The sequence below is a fragment of the Ambystoma mexicanum genome, chromosome 2p (assembly GCF_040938575.1).
Source record: "Ambystoma mexicanum isolate Mex_15411 chromosome 2p, UKY_AmexF1_1, whole genome shotgun sequence".
Lineage (NCBI taxonomy): Eukaryota > Metazoa > Chordata > Amphibia > Caudata > Ambystomatidae > Ambystoma > Ambystoma mexicanum.
The window spans coordinates 707,923,985-707,942,824 of NC_090923.1; the positions used below are offsets into that span (position 1 = coordinate 707,923,985).

Sequence of the window (18,840 nt, forward strand, 5' to 3'; positions counted from 1 at the left end):
TACATATCCCTCCCTCCAGACCCACAACACTGTGCCCAACCCTCCCTCCAGACTGACACCACTGTGTCCCTATCGCTCCTTGCAGACCCACTCTGTGTCCCTATCGCTCCCTCGATGGCCCACACCACTGTGTTCCTATCCCTCCCTTCAGACCCACACCACTGTACCGCAACCCTCCCTCCAGACCCACACCACTGTGTACATATCCCTCCTTCCAGACCCACAACACTGTACATATCCCTCCCTCCAGACCCACAACACTGTGCCCAACCCTTCCTCCAGACTGACACCACTGTGTCCCTATCGCTCCTTCCAGACCCACTCTGTGTCCCTATCCCTTCCTCCCGACTCACCCCACTATGTCTCTATCCCTCCCTCTGGACCCACACCACTGTCTCCCCAAACCTCCCTCCAGACCCACAACACTGTGTCCCTATCCCTCCCTCCAGACCCACAACACTGTCCCTATCCCTCCAGACCCAAACTAAACATGATTTTTAAGGTAAATGTAATTTTCCGCTCCCCGTCTCAGCCTGGTGTCTTGTAGGAAAGTTCACGGTATCCCGAAGAAAATGCAAATTGTGTACGCTGCCAGCCAAGAGCACACAGATTGTTGCTGCTCTTGCTGCCCGCCAGCCAGTGCCTTCCTGCTTCCCACTCAGAAAAATGAAGAGGAACAAGACGAAGTCGGATGTTCCACGGTCTTGCAGAAAGGTTCCTGGTATCATGAAGAAAATGCCCACTTGCACCAGCAGCCACAGCCTTCCCGCTTCAACGCTCACCGAAACTGCTCCAGAACCACCACCATCTTGTTGGGGTGACTCCCAGAGACCACGAGCCGGCGATTGCCATCTAAAGAGATGATGTTCGTCACACTTCCCACAACAACAAACCACCACTACTACCAATAGACCCACACCAAAATACATCCACCACACCTCACACAATCCCCCTACACAACACCTCATTCAAATACTCCCTCGTAAAGCCAACAATACCCAAAAACTTCTCAGCCGCCCTAACTATAATCATCATTTTCTCAGTCTTGCTCTGCGTCTGAAAAGAACAATTAATAACCTCAATCATAACAACAAAAACTTCTCCTTCGTCAACGCCAATAAGTCACCCACCCCCAGTGGCTGCACAACACCATCCACAGGCACAACTGAAGGGGGCAAGAGTCCATCCCCAGTTAGACAAACTGTCTCAACCCGATCCACACCAGCAGCTGGTAATCGTGCAACAGCCTCGGCATAAGAAGAAATTGTGACACACTCTCTCGGACTGCACTTGAACCTCACAGACATACACAGGACACCTCTTAAACATAAAGTGACCCCCCCCCACAATTCCTACATACATCCCACCTAAAATAAAATTTAAAAAAAGCTGAAAACCTGCCTAATCAATATTAAATTGAACAAAGACCCTAACTTGCCTGACGAGTCCTCCACTGTCTGCTGTATATACACTGCATGTAACATTACCATTGTTTTACTGTATTCTTGCTTTATAATACTAAGATTATTTACCCATTGTCTGCAAATACGCCGCGATACCTCCGGGTCTGGGCGAATTGTAAGTTAAATTAATAAATACATACAGGTATCGTCTCACTTAAACACTCCTTGACATAATGGCCACTGCACTGCTCCCCAACCACACCAACATCCTTAAGCTCGGACATCAAAAAGCCCAAAACGGTACTAGCGGAACACCATAGACCACCCCCTTACTGCTAGCCACACGAACAGACAGTACAGAACACACCACCGGAATCCCCACCACTTACGCAAACGCAACATGATCTCCTGTTGCTCAAAAGACATACAGCAAACCAAAGCTCACCTCCACCCACCTTACAGATAGACTGAGGTGAATGAGCCCACTCCTCCACTGAAATCGCAATTGGGCACACCTGCCTGAAATTCCGACCCTCCAGTACTGGCCACAAGAACCACAAACGCCCTCTCCTCCGAAGCACCAGCCCCCTTACTCGGCACACAAGACCCAACACCAGACACCACCCACAACTCCCACCACCTCAGGGCTCACATACCCCAACTGAAACTGCCACTCGCCTAGTTACACCACCACTCAAATATCAAACACTCCAGCGTGTAGGTTCCTGCTACAACACAGGCATCCCTCCATGGAGTCTCTTCCGCACTTCCAGACTACCCCAGCCCAGCGTTCACCGCCGCATCGCAGAATTCTAAAGTCTAGTTCCCATTCCCCACATCAGAGGCGCCTCACGTCTAACGAGCTCGCACCTCGCTAGCCAATTCGCCAGCAAATGGAAACTAGATTACTCAATCTCCATGATTCTCTTCCTCAGCACGTCCTAGACCCCTGATCCCTCCCATTTTTTCCGCTTCGCCACCTCGTCTTCCTTCCCCCTACTCAGTATCTCCTGTCGCACAGCAATCCAAACAGCAGACTAGGTCTGGCTCTCAGCGTGCTGTGCTCTGCTGCTCCGGAAAAAGCACAATGATGGCGTAGGAAGTCACGTGAGAAAGAGTGGGCGGGCCGTTGCTATGGTCTGTTTCTCGGATGTGGAACTAGTCGCTACCCTCACAGAGTGTCCCTGCGGAAGTAGAAGCAAGAGATACGCCGGAAGCAGATGTAGGCTACGGTGACCGGGGTGGAATAGTGCTTTTGCTGTGAGTGACGTTCCGGTGGGGGAACCCGGAGATAGGTGAGAACTGGTGGTGTGTCGATTGTGTAAAGCGTGGTGTCGAGATGACAACCTCCAGAGAGTGTGTGTGTGGTCTACTAATCGGGTCGCGTACAGGAAGGAAGAGGAAAGCGATCCTGAGAATTACATGTAGACAGTTGAGCGGATAGTGAAAAGTTAGATCGCCTCATTCGCCTGCCGTGGTGAGAACACACGCTTTGGGATAACATTTAGGCGCGATACATAGATCGGTCAGATGGGAGCTGTCCGGTGTGTAGTGGGAGGGAGGTAAACAACCAGTTCCTGGATTTCTGGAAAATAGCTTATGGCGGTAGATGGGAGATCCTGATAATGTAAAATGGGCAATGAATAAGGAATGCAACAGCTGCTTGTTGGAGGTGGGTGGTAGAAAGTACCAGTTTATCGCTACAGATTATCACGGGCCGCCTGGGAGTTGAAACATTAAACGCCCACTGAAAACTTAGTAAATGTTCTTTGTCAGCAAGGTGCTAATGCAGAGATCCGGAGTAAAAGTCAACAAGCTTAATTACGCTGCATGATGCTGGGCGGCAAGTAATGTGCGTGCGACAAAGTGACATCAGCCTGTAACGTGTGCATGGCAAAGTGCCCATTCAATGTCATGGATGAGGATACGTGTAATCGTTTTTGGAGAAGGTTGTAGGCATTATGTGGGGCTGGCGTAGACAGACATAGGGTTTATACATGTGATGCACAGGTCATCAGTTATAATTACAATTATGTGAAGTTGGTGATGCCTATGTATGCTTATGTGGGAGTGGTCGCTTCAATAGAAACACGCATTTTTATGGGTTCTTCGGCTTGGAGCGGCACATTTTGAAGGCACGTTGTGCAGCATATTGCATACAGTATTTTTCACGGTACCCATGTAATTAAAAAGGCATATTGAGCATTACAGTTCCAACCATGCCTTTTTACAGGTTAATAATTGTCATTATCAATGCCCGTTTTCCTGTTCTATGCAAAATGATTAAAGCCAACCTCATCCTGCCCCCGTTTTCTTGTGTGTCCTCCCTGCGCTTACTTGAGTGTGTCATGATAGACCTTGTGAATTGTATGTGATTCGACCTTCCCTTTCAAAATAAGGTTGTCCCAGTTCTTGCAGAGTTTGAGGCATAATTTACTTCACTGTAACTAGGGCTGTAGCACGGTAAAAGGGCTTTCCTTTTCTTCAAATATCTGTGTCACAAATGTGTTAATGTGCTGATTTCTCGAATTTACACTAATTGAGCATGGTCGGTTCGTGAAAAACATCTCCCAATATGTATAAAATGCAAACTGTTGATATTATAGGAATTGTGTGTGCATCACCATAAGAATCATTTAAAATTGGACATATGAAGGAAAAATAACAGATATTGAATGCATGTTTCCATACTGCAGCTGGTGCATCATTATTGATTTAGACTTTCATGTAAGTATGCAATAATCTCATAACATAGCATTCCCAGTGGCCTATTTTGTTTGTCACTGTGTTGTCTGCCTATGTCCTCTTGTGTTCACCCTTAAATGTCTGACCTGTCGTCCCATCACCTGCTAGCAAATCAGTCTTGCCCAAGTCAACAAATCTGTTAAGACTCTGGCCTCAAGCTTGCCTCTATTGTATAACCAACCTACGATACACTGCTCTACTTATTTTCAGTACTTGATTGCCCAGACCTGCCTGTGGATGTGTTGCTATGCAGTCTCCGTTTGAGACTTATGCTGAAAACAAGTGTTCTGTCTTATTAATGTGGTGCTCCAGAACACGCGTGGTTCTGGAACGCAGGGGCCGTTAGGAGAGTGGCCGGTGACAGGTGGTGGAGGTGCCGCTGCTCTCATTCTTATTAAACAATTTACCGCTTGATGTCTGACTCAGTGTCATCCTTACACTGCCGACAAGGATGTAAACTGCACAAGGGGGCCGAAGAGAGCATAGAGGTCCCTCTGTGCAGCAGCAGGGACCGGAAGCGGCTCCCCTGACTCCGCGAACCAGAGGAGGAGTGCATAGCTCTCAACCATTTGTCTTGCAAAGGCGGGTGAAATCACCCGATTTTGCTTCTGGCGGGTGAGACGCCCATTGAAATGAATGGGCGTGCAGGAGACTTGGCGGGTGAGTCAGCCCTTTGTAAGGCGGGTGACACCCGCCAAAAGCGGGTGAGTTGAGAGCTATGGGAGTGTGTTTGTATTCGTTCCCACACTTGAACCGGCACCCGCATTAGGGACGAGGGAAGAAAAAAGAAGGCCAAAGCCTGGGAGGTGACGCATGCGGGCGGAAAATACTTGAGGAAAGGACCCTCAACGCTGAACTCCACGCTCACGAGCATCCTCCTTTTTCACGGCAGGCATTGTTTGAAGCGTTGTCAAGACAACACCAACGCACTACAATTCGTGGCAGATGAAGGAATAAAACAAAGCAGTGTTTTTCTTTGCTCACGATTCCAAGAGCCTAAGGATATTGTAAAGTGACAGTGCTGTTTTGTATGTCAAGATTGAAGACTATTTAAGTGTGATCTTGTCAATACAGCGCAAATAGAAAAAAAAAAGTTTAGGAAAAAGAATCGCGACAAGAATGACCATGGTCACAGCAGCAATACCGCCTCCAGCCCCATTACCTTTCCTGAACCCGGAACACCAACGATAAGGTGCAAGAAAATGTTTGAGACCTACATCGTGGCCATGGGTGGGGACAATTTTAATCCTTCAGGAAACAGGCTCTGTTGCTATATTATCTGGGCCCAGAGAGCCGCAGCGTATTTGATGGCTTACCAGAACCGCAGGGTGAAGGGGTAGGGGACCAGGATGATTTTACCCTGGCAGTAAGGAAGATTGAAGAACATTTTGAAACAAAGAAACATGCGACCTTTTGAGAGGCACACTTTCTTTTAGAGACTACAAGATCCAATGGAGCCAGTGGAAGTGTATGTGGCTGTTTTGAGGACACTGAGCCACGCCTGTGAGTTTGGTGCATTGACAAATTAACTCATCAGAGATCAGCTGATAAGGTGCGCCAATAATGCCAGGGTGAAAGAAAAGTTGTTGACACGATTTGACCCTCGCGCAGGCTGTGGAACTCACAGGAGCATTGAGCAGATGTCCCAGTACATGAAGGAAATTAATATAGAAAGCACAGCCAGGAAGTGTGTGCAGCAAGTCAGAGAAGGAACACTCGGGTGAGAAGTAAACCTAAATGCTTAAGATGTGGGAACCCATGGCATGGAGCGGGCAGCGTGTTTTGTCCAGCAAGGAATACAGAGTGCATCAGCTGTAAGCACAACGGTCACGTTGCACGCATGTGTAAGGAGAACACCATCAATGCAGTGGAGTACAGACAACCCCAGTGTGAGAAAGAAAGTGTGCCAACTCCTCAGAGCAGTGAGAATAAACCTTGAAATGTAATGAAATCTCAACGGTGTGGGAGGCCTATAGATACATTTCGCATTGATGGCTCAGACCTCTCGAAGGTGGACAATGCTCACCCTTGTACTATCATTTCTGGATACGTTGTCAAGTGAGGTTCAAGTGTTGGTACCGCCCCACATCCAGACGCGTGGTTATGGTGAAACAGAGATTGAACTGGTCAGGAAATTTCAGGGGATCATTGGCTACAAAGGCAGGCAAGGCACCACAGATATTAATGTGGCAAAGAAGGGATCATCTCTACTAGGATGGGAGGAACAAAGGAACCTAAGTGTTCGCATCCAAGCAAGTGCATCTGTTCCGGTGGCGATAGCAGAAGTGGTTGATAAATGGGCCTTGGAATTTTCAATGGTGTGTTTGGAAAGTCTAGGAAGACTACAGGACTTTGAACATTTGTATTAAGATGAAGTCACGTGCACAGCCAGTGGTACACAAGGTGCAGCCTGTTCCTCACCACATGAAGGAGCAGCTTCATGGGCAACTTAATGGACTCTTGCCAAGAGGAGTGATAAGTGTTCATGGGACGTTTGTGTCGATTTGAGAGACCTGAACAAAACATTTTATTGGAGAGCCATCCATTGCCGGTCATATCAGAGGGTCTGGCTGTACTGGGAGAATAGAGTCGGTTCACGGTTATGGATCTGTCTGCTGCTTACCACCAGGTGCCGTTGTCACAAGGATGTCGGGACGTTAAGGCATTCATCACCAAGGAAGGAACCTTCAAGTATCTTAGGATGCCTTTTGGTTTGGCTTCAGCTGCGGCTGTCCTTTCAACGCATTATGGAGGTTTTGGAGGTGGTCAATAACGTGATTGGTTTTCAGGATTACATTCTCATTTTTGCTGATTGTATTGAGCAACATGGCGTGGTGTTCAGGAGTGTTCTGGTGATGTTGTGTGAGGCTGGTTTAACAGTGCAGCGCAGTAAATGCAAGATTGGGTGCGTGAAGTAGAGTATCTTGGTCACAGGATAAGCAATATGTAAGGCTTCAGCACCGGAAGATAAAGATCAGTCTCAGGGGGGTTAGGGGAATAGCTCAGGGGCAACGTGCTCGCCTTGGGAGCAAGATGACACAGAGCAACACAAGTTTGATCCCCAGGTCCGCGTTTAGAAACCTGTGCATTACAAATGACCAATCCTATATCATAGTTGAGAGCGTTTATTGACATGGCAGAGTTTTACCATAATTTTGCCCTCCTCTCGACTCCATTGGGAGTGTTGCTTAAAAAGGGATTTGCCTCTATGTGGTCAGATGAATGTATGGAAGCTTTCCAGGAAATTGAGAGGAATCTCTAATCCGCCTTCTTAAGCTGGGTTTGTAAGTGGACGAAAGACATTGTTGACTGTAAATGTCAGCTTATTGGGTCTGGGAGCATATTTGTCGCAACAGGACAGTGGGAAGGAAGAGCATGAATAGCTTTTGCATTTAGGCCACTAAGGGGTGAAGAAAAAAATTACTCGGTGGTCGAGAGAGAAGCTTTGGCAGTGTTTTGGTCCATTATGCACTTTAAGTTCTTCCTGTGGGGCAAACGGTTTATAGTAAAAACAGACGACAGACCTTTGGTACATAAGTTTGCTTGTGGTAACTGGTCCAAGGGCTTGCCCAGGACTTCTAAATGGATCTTAGGGTTGCAGAATTATGATTCTCAGATGTGCTATGTGCCTGGTAAACAGAATATGGTGACAGATTGTCTTTCTCGTCTTTCGGTGGATTGTGGCAATGAGGGTGAAAAGATGGAAGGAAGAGGAAATGATTGTTGCCAGAATTCAGCAGGGTGCTTTGAGTAAAGAAGAATGGAAAATTTGAATGTTTTTATGAAGTGAAGGATGAAATGGCCCTGGTTGGAGGAAAGCTCAGGAGGGGTCATAAAGTGATTCCCCCTGAAGGCATCAGGGACAAACTGATAGAAATTGCTCACCAAGGGCATTGTGGTGTCAATAGCACAAAAAGGTGACCAGCAATGGATAGTGGGGTAGAAAGAGAAATAAGGAATTGTAGGAGCTGTTTAGCAAGTGACAAGAGTACAGTTGTGCCTGAGACACCATTCCGCCCTGTGCAGGCGCTCAGTGAGCCTTGGCAAAAACTTGCAGTGGACATAATGGGACCCGTTCAAGGGTTGGGTGAAGGTCTCAAGTTAATTTTTGTCTTGGTGAATTACCACTCGAAGGGGATAGAGTGGAAGGCTGCAAGGGAGACAACCACTGTGGAGTTAGTGGCATTTTTCGATGAGATTTTCTTTCGTGTAGGGTTTCCCACGGAAAATGTTACCAATAATGGTGTCCAGTTCTGTTCAGAAACATTGAGGCCGTTTTTGCTGCAGTTTGGAATTAAACACATGCGCACAGCCCTGTGCCACCCCAGAGCAAATGGGCTGGTGGAATGTGCCAATACATTTCTTAAGGCTGGTATTCAGTTGGCTATGAGGTCTGGGTTGTTGAGTGCGGTTTTGAAACACATGGTATGGAGCTACTGCATCACACCCCACTCAGTTACAAAGTGTCCCCCTTTGTCTCATTGAAAGGACGCCAGCTGGGGACGAAATTGTGTCCAGGGTGGATGGGGTTGGCATGCAGTGTGAGTGTAGACCGAGAAGAGGTGATGATAATGGTGGAAGAGGCACAGTGTCGGTATAAAGGTGTTTGATGAGAATTTTAAGGTTAAGGAACGTGAATGACTGAGGATTGGGTTTTGATCAAGAATCCCAGGTATGGTCTCAAATGCTCTGAGCAAATTCTTGGGGCCTTAAAGGATTGCGGCAGTGAGTAGCAGCGTTGTGTTGGTTGATGGAGAAGTATGGTCAAAGGGTAGGCTGGCTTTATGTGAAGAGGGGTTAGTTCCCCCCCAGGGACTGTGATGATGGAGTTCTGGTCATTGAGGGTGGTAGCGTTGTGAGAAGGTCGGATGAGGAAACGTCGGTGTCAGCTGGGGGTTGTGTGAGAGCTAAAACGTTTCCCACCAAGCTTAAGGATTTTGTTTGTTTCATTAATTGGCTTGGTGATTCAGTCAGCATCATTTTATTTGTTGGCTGTCTAATACTATCTGCATTTTGTTTTGTTCCTCAGTTTCCCTTTTCCTCTCCCCAATTTGTTGTTCCTTCGCAAGGGGAAGATGTGTTATGTCTTATCAATGTGGTGTGCCTGCATGGTTCTGGAACGCGGGGGCCGTTAGGAGCGAGCTCGTTGACAGGTGGTGGAGGTGCCGCTGCTCTATGCGCTTTCATTCTTAATAAATAACTTACTGCTTGATGTCTGACTCACGGTGCCATCCTTACATCCTCACAACAAGGTTATGCTTGTTTGGATTTGTTGGTTCCACAATATTGTTTAGTCTTAACCCTTCTCTACATGGTTAAGAGGATAAGATTCATCTCTTGAAATAAGGGATTAAACACCCCTACTAAGAGCTAGTTACTTCTGACACTTTTGAAGATACTATGGGGTCGGTGGTATTTCTGTGGGTGTTCAGTAGAGGGGACTTTTCTACAACCTTATGGTTGTCATAGAGGTGATTTCTTGCGCCTCTGTCTTTTATGATGTGCCGTGAAATGTTATAATAAAGATGTCATTTTAAAGTAGCAAGGTTTTGTGTGTTGGGATCTTTTGTACTTGCCAGATATGTGGTTTTTTGTAGTGCTACAACTGCGTAGGGGCTTGTGTGTTTTTGATTTTTAACAAATTTGGCTGAATTTGTATTCCTAGCACCAGCCACTTTTTGAGTGCCAGTTTTTAGCTAAATTGGTGTGTGTGTATATATATATATATATATATATATATATAATTATTTTTATCTACTCACTCACTAAAGCCTAATAGAACTGATGCACATTTTTTGTAGGGAAGTGATGCTTTCCAGGTTCAAGGGACAATGAATCTTCAAGGGACAATGAATCTATCTAGGCATCTGCTTCTGAGATGCGCTTACATGCTGATCAGTCATCTGTTTATTGCTACACGCATTGTTTTGTAAAGATTTTGCTTTGGAAAATGATACCATGTGTTGGCCTGGATTTCAAATCTAATGCTTGTATTTAATTTAATATAGAATTTGGGGCTAAGCCTAAAGTAAACACACAGTACTTGCAAAATCTAATAGCCCATTTGCATAGGCGAGGAGATTTTATGAAGGGCAATGACCATTTGCATGGTACTTTACCTTGCTGCCAAGTACATGGATGTTTGTTGGAAACTTTTGTTTGACGTTTATTGCAGACATACTTTGCAGTAAATGGCAAATATGATTCAGTATGCATGGCTGGCCCTTTGGGTAGTAGCATTGCTTCAAATATGAAGTCTGTTTATAGTGTTTATAGTGACATGCGGAGCAGGACGTGGCGACAGCCATTTTTGTGGCTACTTAGCCTCACATTCCCTGTCAGGGTTTGAAATTTAGGGGAACTGAGAGCTATTTTGCTCCGGCTTGTAGCCTAGAAGAACCTGGTTAGCTTGACACCAAAAACTGCCAGAAGCTACTTTTGGCTGTCCATTCCAACTGATGCTGAACAAATATGCCTATGTGAATATAATAACTCTGTGTGCTTGACACAATCTAAAATAAACATTAGGGCACACCTGTTCAACATTTAAAGCATAAGGGGTCATAAAAATGGACGCAATTATACTTTTGAATCTTAGGTGGCAGTTAGATTTGCAGAACGCATCTGCTCGTCCCGCCGTTGTTGCTCCTGGTCACTGGTTAATTTTGGGTCAGGAGCTGCTTTTAGCTCCTGCTTAGTTAATCTTACTTTCGATCCCTGCGCTGTTGACTCACCCTGTTGGTTGTGGCCAGTAGAGCACAGGGAGCTGTTGGCACGGTATCTTTCGGTGCACCATTAATAAAATATTCCACTACGCTGAAATGGCATAACATTGCCATCTAGAGGGCATATTATGGCTTTGAGACGGCAACCCAGAACATATTAGATGCAAGGAGACTCTGATAAGTGCACTGTAAAAGTCTGAATTGGACCATGAGTCCCTAATGTGCGAGGGAGTTTTTTCTTTGAAGTGTGAAAATCACCCTAAATACCCCAACCAGTCCACAAATCTAGACGCTCCATATACATTAGATATCAGAAGACCTGCATCTCAGTGTCACTCACAGAGGAGAAGAAGGAATGGGACTCCATCCCTAAGTGATGATTGGGAGAGGAGATGTATTTCCATTGTACAGATTCCGTTTCAAGTTGTATATACCCGGTTAACTAAGGGTATCTTAAGCAGTACGTACCTGCTACAGAATCACATCCTCTGTGCCCTGAACAAAACGCCTTTTATCATGCAACGCTTAAATGCAATTGCATTTTAATACCTCAAACGTTTTCCTAACGGAGGGTCGTCTATATCTCCTATCATTATATATCAATTTTGAATAGGTTTTGTTTACACAGAGAACTATTTAGCCTTTGATCCTATCCGTTCTTGACAATGACTGTTCTTCCTTTCTCCCGCTTCCTGACCCCGCTATTGCCATTAAAGGACATGGTCAAAAAAAGGCTCAAGATAACAAGTCCCATGAAGCACAATTCCCTGTGTACCTTCCTCTACAGGAACATGTAGCTTTCATCCTGAGCTAATAAGGCCACCCATTCCTACCAGAGCTGCCATTTTATGTACTATGTACTATGTACTATGTACTATGCACTATGCACTATGCACTGGAATCTGGCGGAGTAGCTACACATCACTCACCAGGACTCAACACTGCTTTGCAATGCTTTCTGGTACTTCGGTCAGAGGGTTTGGCGAGAGATCAAGGGTTGGGTTGTTCCTATCTACATTAGGGGTGTCACGGTATTCGTTTTATGACGGTACGATAACCTTCTTGCCAAATGACGGTATATCATGGTTATCGCGGTATAGCAGGGGGAGTTAACTGATCTTAACAAATATTTTCTAAAAGGTCATAAATTGACAGATTTATCATCACAAACAAAACCAGGCACCCAGGGCCAGAATTGGGCTTTTCAACATACTTTCCACTGAAATGCCTTGCTTCCACCAAACACACGTGTGGAGAGGAGGGGGTGGGGTGGAGGCCTGCTGCAACTGGCAAAGCAAACTGAAAAGCTTTTCTTAAGTGGTCATTTAGGCTTTTTGCTTCCCCACTGGCTACTGGTGAAGATGAACATGTTGCCATCTTGATAACCTGCATGCCACAGATCAATGGAGGCTGATGGTAGTATACGCTTGTGCACATACACACACACACACACACACACCCACGCACTTTCTTTTTACGTTACAGCCTTTAGTTTACTTGCGGGCCAAAAGGTGTTTAGTAATCACTGACATGTTACCCTTTGGTATGGCAGCAGGGAATACCCACAGAGATGAGTGAATTTTGCAGTGTGACTTATTATATGTAAATTCAATGATAGAACCAGGGAAATCCCCCATTGGCATATGTTTAGAGAACATTATCCATTATAAATATATAAACCCCAAAGCCGCCACCCCAAAGTAAACCCTTTTCCTTCTTGGCACTGTATCTATTCTTCCTATTGCTAACATATTGATTTTGTGTAAGGCACGTGTGGTTTATGGAATGGCATTAAAAACTGCTCCAACTGAAACTATTTGGCAGACGGCACATCCAACAGTGCAAAACCAAGACTGTGCAGCAATTGTTTACTGCAGCCTTTCCAAATCAGATTGAAAAGCACACTTAACGGTATGAACGGTATAAACAATGTGACGGTTATTATTGTTCAATTAAGTGGTTCACGGTATCTTTAACGGTATACCGTTATACCGTTACATCCCTAATCTACATGCATCAAAAGAATGGAAGTGTTAAGTTTAAAATGGCCTCAGATCCTCCCCCCAAATCGATCATATGTGAAATCCTACTCTTCCCAAGGAACCCCCTCGATCTCTCTGGGATTTGGCTAACGTACCTTATTCTACTTCCATGGCGAATTTCATGACTTGTCCAAGGGGAAAGGACAGGACAGGACAGGAAGGATGGGAACACCTTAGAGTTTTCAATTGTTACTTAATTCAGTGTTTGGAGCTGCTCCTCTACTAAATACCTGTTTAACTTGCCCTGAAAGAGGTTGTATTAGGTGACATGCACTATTTTACAGAACGCAATGGTAAATATTAATCACCATGGGATTAGTGAATTTGTCATGCTCCGCATTCATCTTTCAATAGAGTAATCAGGGTTTTGGGATATTCTCTGCAGCACAACCAAGCTAGGAACCTCCCTGATTTGTCTCCTTTGGTGTGTGTGCGTGCAGTGCTGGCCATGTAGTCAAATTGTGGACCTGTCAGCCTTCTCAAAGGGTTCGGTCAGCGACTCCCCCTTGGTTGTGTCATGTCTAGCTCTCTTACTTTCCGTTCACAAACTTTGAGCTCTGCCCTTAGTTGTCTCCGAACTCCCCTCGCCTCAGCAATTACTTCACCTCTAGTGACCACCGTAAGGGTTTCCCAGACAGTTCCACATGTCTCTACATTGCCAAAGTTCTCTTCAAGGTAAAGAGTCATTGTTTCCCTGAGTTGTTCTCTAAAGGCCAGATCCGACAATGCTTCAGTGGGCATGCGCCACGTCGGGACAGGGGCTCGTGGTGCCTCAAACGTCCATGTCGCGATGAGGGGAGAGTGATCAGATATTACGCGAGCCATGTACTCTGCACTGGCAAAGTTTTATAGGTGTTCGACACTCTCAAAAATGTAATCTAGTCTCGTGTAGAGATTGTGTGGGGAGGAGTAATAAGAATATTCTCGCAGGTCTGGGTATATCTCGCCATATGTCCGCTAGGATTAGTTCCATCAGTGCTGTGTTGAGGGCCGTCATTGCCGAAGAGGCCTGTGACCTGAGTGGGATGGACCTGTTTTGTATGATGTCATTTACGCAATTAAAATCCCCACCTCGTATGAAAAAAGCATCCCTGTAAGGAATTATGCAGGCTGTGAGAGTTTGTATGTATGCTGGTATAGCATTGTTTGGGAAGTAAGAATTGACTACTGCTACCTTCACATTGCTTATGTACCCCTTGAGGATAACGAATCTGTCCTCGCGTCTGTATCACTAAGTTACTGGAAGGGTAGCGAGTCACTTACCCATGCAAGAATCCCTCTCGCATATTTAGAATATGGGGCCCAAAATACTGCGCCTCCCCAATATTTCGCCACGGCCGCTTGTTCTTTGCTTGTCAGATGGGTCTCTTGTAGGAGAGCTATTGAGATCTTCTTGCGTTGAAGATATGACTTGATCCTGTTTTTGCATATATTTGTGCCCAGGCCTCTGACATTCCATGTGACCATTTTAATCTGCGTCATCTTTTCGTGCGTTTGTTGCCGGATGAAAGGCGTTAGCGCTGTGTGTGTCAACGCATACTGGATAAGGGATCGCAAGCAGTGTGATGCATGATTCACATAGTGACCTCCCTTCTTCCCCCCCCCCTCATATTCATGCAGTACATAGAACAAAAGAAATCTAATTTCAGCTTGGTTGGGTAAGAGGAACTTAACTTAAAAAACCAACCCCGCAACGTGGGGTTACAACTGTGTCCAACAGATACTTTCTGCTCGGGTCAGCCGGTGCGCGCCTCCCTAAGCAGGCACCGGCCAAGACATTCAGCAGGAATAGACTGCCAAATGTCCATATGGATTGGGGAAATTCGGGACCACTGAGTTCTGATGGGTCTTCGACTCTGGCGTGTTAGCTGCTCTTGCAATGGAGTCAAAGTCAATCTAGTCTTGATGCAATCCATGATGCAGTTATTGGAGTTCTGTTGTCAATGTCTGTACACTTTTAGCAGTCGGGTGTAGTTCTGTTCACCGACTACGGCATCCAAACGACTGTGGTCTTTGTCTTCCCTCAGCAGACACTGGCCCAGGGGTTCAGTAGATGTAGTCTGCCTATCATTCAAGTGGGTCTGGGGAGACTATCAGATCTCTATGGGCTGGGTTTCCAGCTATAGTGTGGTAGCTACTATCGCAACTGCGTCGTCCTTGTCATGTTGTTTGCATGTGGTTCAATGACAATAGATCTGCTTCCGATGTCCGGATATGTAGGACGGTGAAGCACAGCGGCACACAGCGATCATGTCTAGCTTGTTGTGGGGTTTCTCCCCCCCCCCCCCTGTTGTGCGGGTTCTTCGTACGCATTTAGGTTGTTGTATTCTGGCCACATTGACACCGCCTCAGGGGTTTCGAAGATCTTATTCCTGTCTTCCGGATCCTAGCCTTGACTGCAATGAACCGGTTTGTTTGCTGCTGCACAAGAGGTGTATAATCCAGGTATATAGACACTTACGAGCCACCGCTTTCAATCTCTCAGCCATCTCTGGAGAACTGCAGTAGTACCTCCCTGTCACAGAAGTTTCATATTTTTGCTATGATTGGGCACGGATGTGACCCAGGTGGGGAGTCTCTTTTTGGAGAGATTTGTGCGCTCTCTCTACAGCGAATCATTGAGACAATTTGCTCACACCAACTTCTTGTAGAAATAAGTTCTCAATATATGTTGTGGGGTCTCTGCCCTCTACGTCTTCTGGAATGCCCAAGACCCTGTCCTTGTTTCTGTGGGAGCGACCCTCCACGTCCTCAGCCCTCTGCTCAAGGAAGCAATAATTTTTTTTTTTCTAGCGTTTCAGCCTGGCAGTCAAGCCAGTAGTAGCGGGTGTAGGCTCCTTTAGCTGTTCCTCCGTGTTGGAGACTCGTTCTGCTAGGGTCCGCACATCATGACGTAGTAGCTGCACGTCTATTTTAACTATCTATTTTAGGTTCTATCGAGGTTCGTAGGGCTGCAATCGGCGCCAGTACCTTGTCTTCTTGTGGGTCTAAGCAGCCGCTTGTGCTCATTATTCCTGACCCACTTTCCGTTGTAGGTGGCACCTGCGTCTTACCAAGCCCTGCGATGGAATCCATTATGTTGCCTTTCTGTTTGTTCTTCGTAGAAGGCATGTTGTCTGTCTGAGCCTGTGCTTTTTATTTTCAAAGTCAACATGCCTTAATGTGCCCTCAGGGGATCACTCTTCGATGGCCGCTTGTCTGTCTGTTAGGGTCTTCAGTCTGCGCAAGTGTGGGGTGGCAAAGTTGCATGCAATAATGGTTTGCTCAGACCGCTGGTGTAGCTCGCTTGTGTTTGTGGCATACAGTTGTTTGGATAGTCTCTACAACCATGGTTCTTTAAAACGTGGGGGGAGGGGGGATAACTGCTGTATGGATCACACCCCAGGATCTGAGGCCTGAGGATTCCCTCTGTGTGTACGTCTAGTCTCGTCGACGAACAGTGCTTGTGCATGCAAAAGGGTCCTGAGTTTTTGCAGTACCGGGAGGCTCATTGAGGGCACTTCACTCGTGTATTGGAGCAGTCGCTCACCTCAACAGTGATCTGGAGCAAAATGCTTTTATTCTAAGTTGTTTATAAGCCACGCGTGTGTAGGCCTTCTTGATTGCAGGGGATACAGGAGTCTGTATCATCCGTGAGCACAGTGGGGAGCAGAGAAGAGAGCGCAATAGTGCTAATGTATTTGCTTTCGTGTCGTTTGACACACGTTTTCGCGGCTGGCTCGTCGTCTATTGCTTCCCCCTCTGATTGGGACTGCAGCTTCCACAGAGGTCGCCCAGCACGAAGGCCCGCGTGGAGCAGGCAAGTCTCGCTGTGCGTCTCGATCTATCTGCGTGACCCGTGTCTTTTTAGTGAATTCCCTTGTGTCGCTGTAGATGTGTGCGCTCACCAGCTGTAGAGTGTGCTGATTAAACTGCATGTGTGCGTGGCTTCCTATGTGGCTTACAGGCGATCAAGAGTTTGTGCGGTCCCGGGGCGGTCAGTTGTTGCAGGTCACTGCAGCACGCCAAACGTAGATTTCCGATATGGAGGCTGAGCATGGCAACCCGCTCTCTGTACCTGCGTGATCACTGTACTCCAGTACCCGACTCCTTGCCGCTTCACCAGTTTGTCGGGTCCTCTGGGGTCAGCTATGTTGCCGCTGGCCTCAGGCAGCTCCCTCGGGGTGTCGCGTTGGAGTGCCCCAAGGCCAGTATTCAGAGCGGTGAGGGCACTGCTCCGCTCATATCCAGGGGCTCTTCCAGGCACCTGGTGGGCTGGGGGAGGGGGGGGGTTCCAGTCATCACTTCGGTGTGCAGTAGCCGTTTACTGCTCCGGGCGCTATCAGTTTGTCATGCTGATCGTCCTCCGCACTGCTACCCCTGACTGGTGCTGTACACGAATGCCACCATTTTGCCTGGGATTTTCGGTGCACACCTCTAGCTTCAAGTCCGAATTTCGGCACTCCCACTGCCCCAAATATGCCCAAATCCGCTCAGTCTGATCAGCGGATGCTGGCAATCAGTAACCCGGACAAGCTGAATGTTAGATAGCAGGCTATTGAATGCTGTTTAGAGGATCATTACAGGATAATTGCCAGAGCTCGATGCGAACGCAGCCTCGCGCCATGAGCTCCAGGCCACGCCCCTATTCACAAGTCTTCTAACCAGAAGTTCCTGTAGTCTAGTGGTTAAGTCACTCCAGCTTTGGTCCTGGTGAGCAGAGTTTGAATCCAACTTTTGTTCCCGAGAATGGATTAGTTACATTAAAGGCCACAAATGGTTTTCCCGGATCCGAGACCCGGTGAGACAGTTTTTGCAGGATCTCTGATTGGGGAAATTCTGGCCCAGTGACCGGCGCTGGTCTTCGGGGAAATATATGAACTAAAGAATATGCCCTGCAGGTGTAGTGGGATTTGTATGATTTTACGAAGCCTGAATACAGCTGGTCTGCTTATCTTCTATGCATTGACCTAAATAATGTGTTAATACAAGTGTTCTGGAAATGTTTACTTTTTGGAGAGCTAACTAATAAACTAATAGCAAACACCTGGTTTCAGGGGAAGGGATGGTCACATATTGCAAGTTAGCAGAATGTTAACATTGCATGTGATCTATACTCTCCCAAGTACTTCTATTTAAGCAATTTTTGCTTCTTTTAGTAATAAAAATAGTTTTTTCTAGCCAAATATAACTTAAAATACAGATTTGATTTTAGAATACATATTTTAAATTGGTATTCTGCCATTTTCCATTACAATGACACTGACGTAATAAGGGCATTACCCTCCAGGCCGCATCATCAGTGCCATGAGACATAAAAATAGCGTGTAGAATGTATCTTTAGTTCCATTAAATTCTACATGATTGAGGTGGAAAGGGCGTACAGAAAAGATCCCAACTTGATTCCCTCTTTACTGACGAATAACATGTCTAAGAGTGGGTTCCGTTGATGCTGAACCAATAGTTGTGGGGTTTAGCAGGGGTCTTGTCTTTTCCTCTACTTTTAATCTCCAATATGAAGTCCCTCCAAGACCTCCTGGAAGGTCTCGTAGCCACCATCCAAAACTATGCACATTTTGTTTTCAGGCTAAATGAAGGAAGAGTACGCTGATCAGTCATGCATTTAGAATATATTTAGCCAAGTGGACACATGGATGAGGGAAATATGGCTTGGGTTGAACCAAGATAAGAAATTTCTCATTATTGCCACTTCCTATGCCTTACCACAAATTATCCAGGCTTATCCACACTTTCTATGTTCTAATTTGACATACCTGCCCAATGTAAATCAAGGTCCCTGGGTATAGTCCTCGATTCAACTTTACCTCTGGACCCGCAAATATCGTCAACTCTGCAAATTGTTATTTGTTATTAAAACAACTTGCACCCCCTTCCTGTCACTTCATCACTGAAGCTAAGGTGTGCTGCACTATAGGACCTAAAATA

General features: G+C 46.2%; 1 protein-coding gene across 3 annotated transcripts in view; it reads left to right on the top strand.

Annotated features, from left to right (window-relative positions):
* The window catches only part of SUPT5H (SPT5 homolog, DSIF elongation factor subunit), a 342,489-nt gene that overhangs the window by 37,092 nt on the left and 286,557 nt on the right, over window positions 1-18,840 (top strand). For 2 of the 3 annotated variants that reach the window (XM_069644282.1, XM_069644284.1), the window contains exon 1: window positions 2,544-2,698. The exons of the other annotated variant lie outside the window; for it this stretch is intronic. The gene's annotated coding sequence lies outside the window, so the exon portion shown is untranslated. Of the gene's footprint in view, window positions 1-2,543; window positions 2,699-18,840 lie in introns of those variants that run through there. 3 annotated transcript variants of the gene reach the window in all.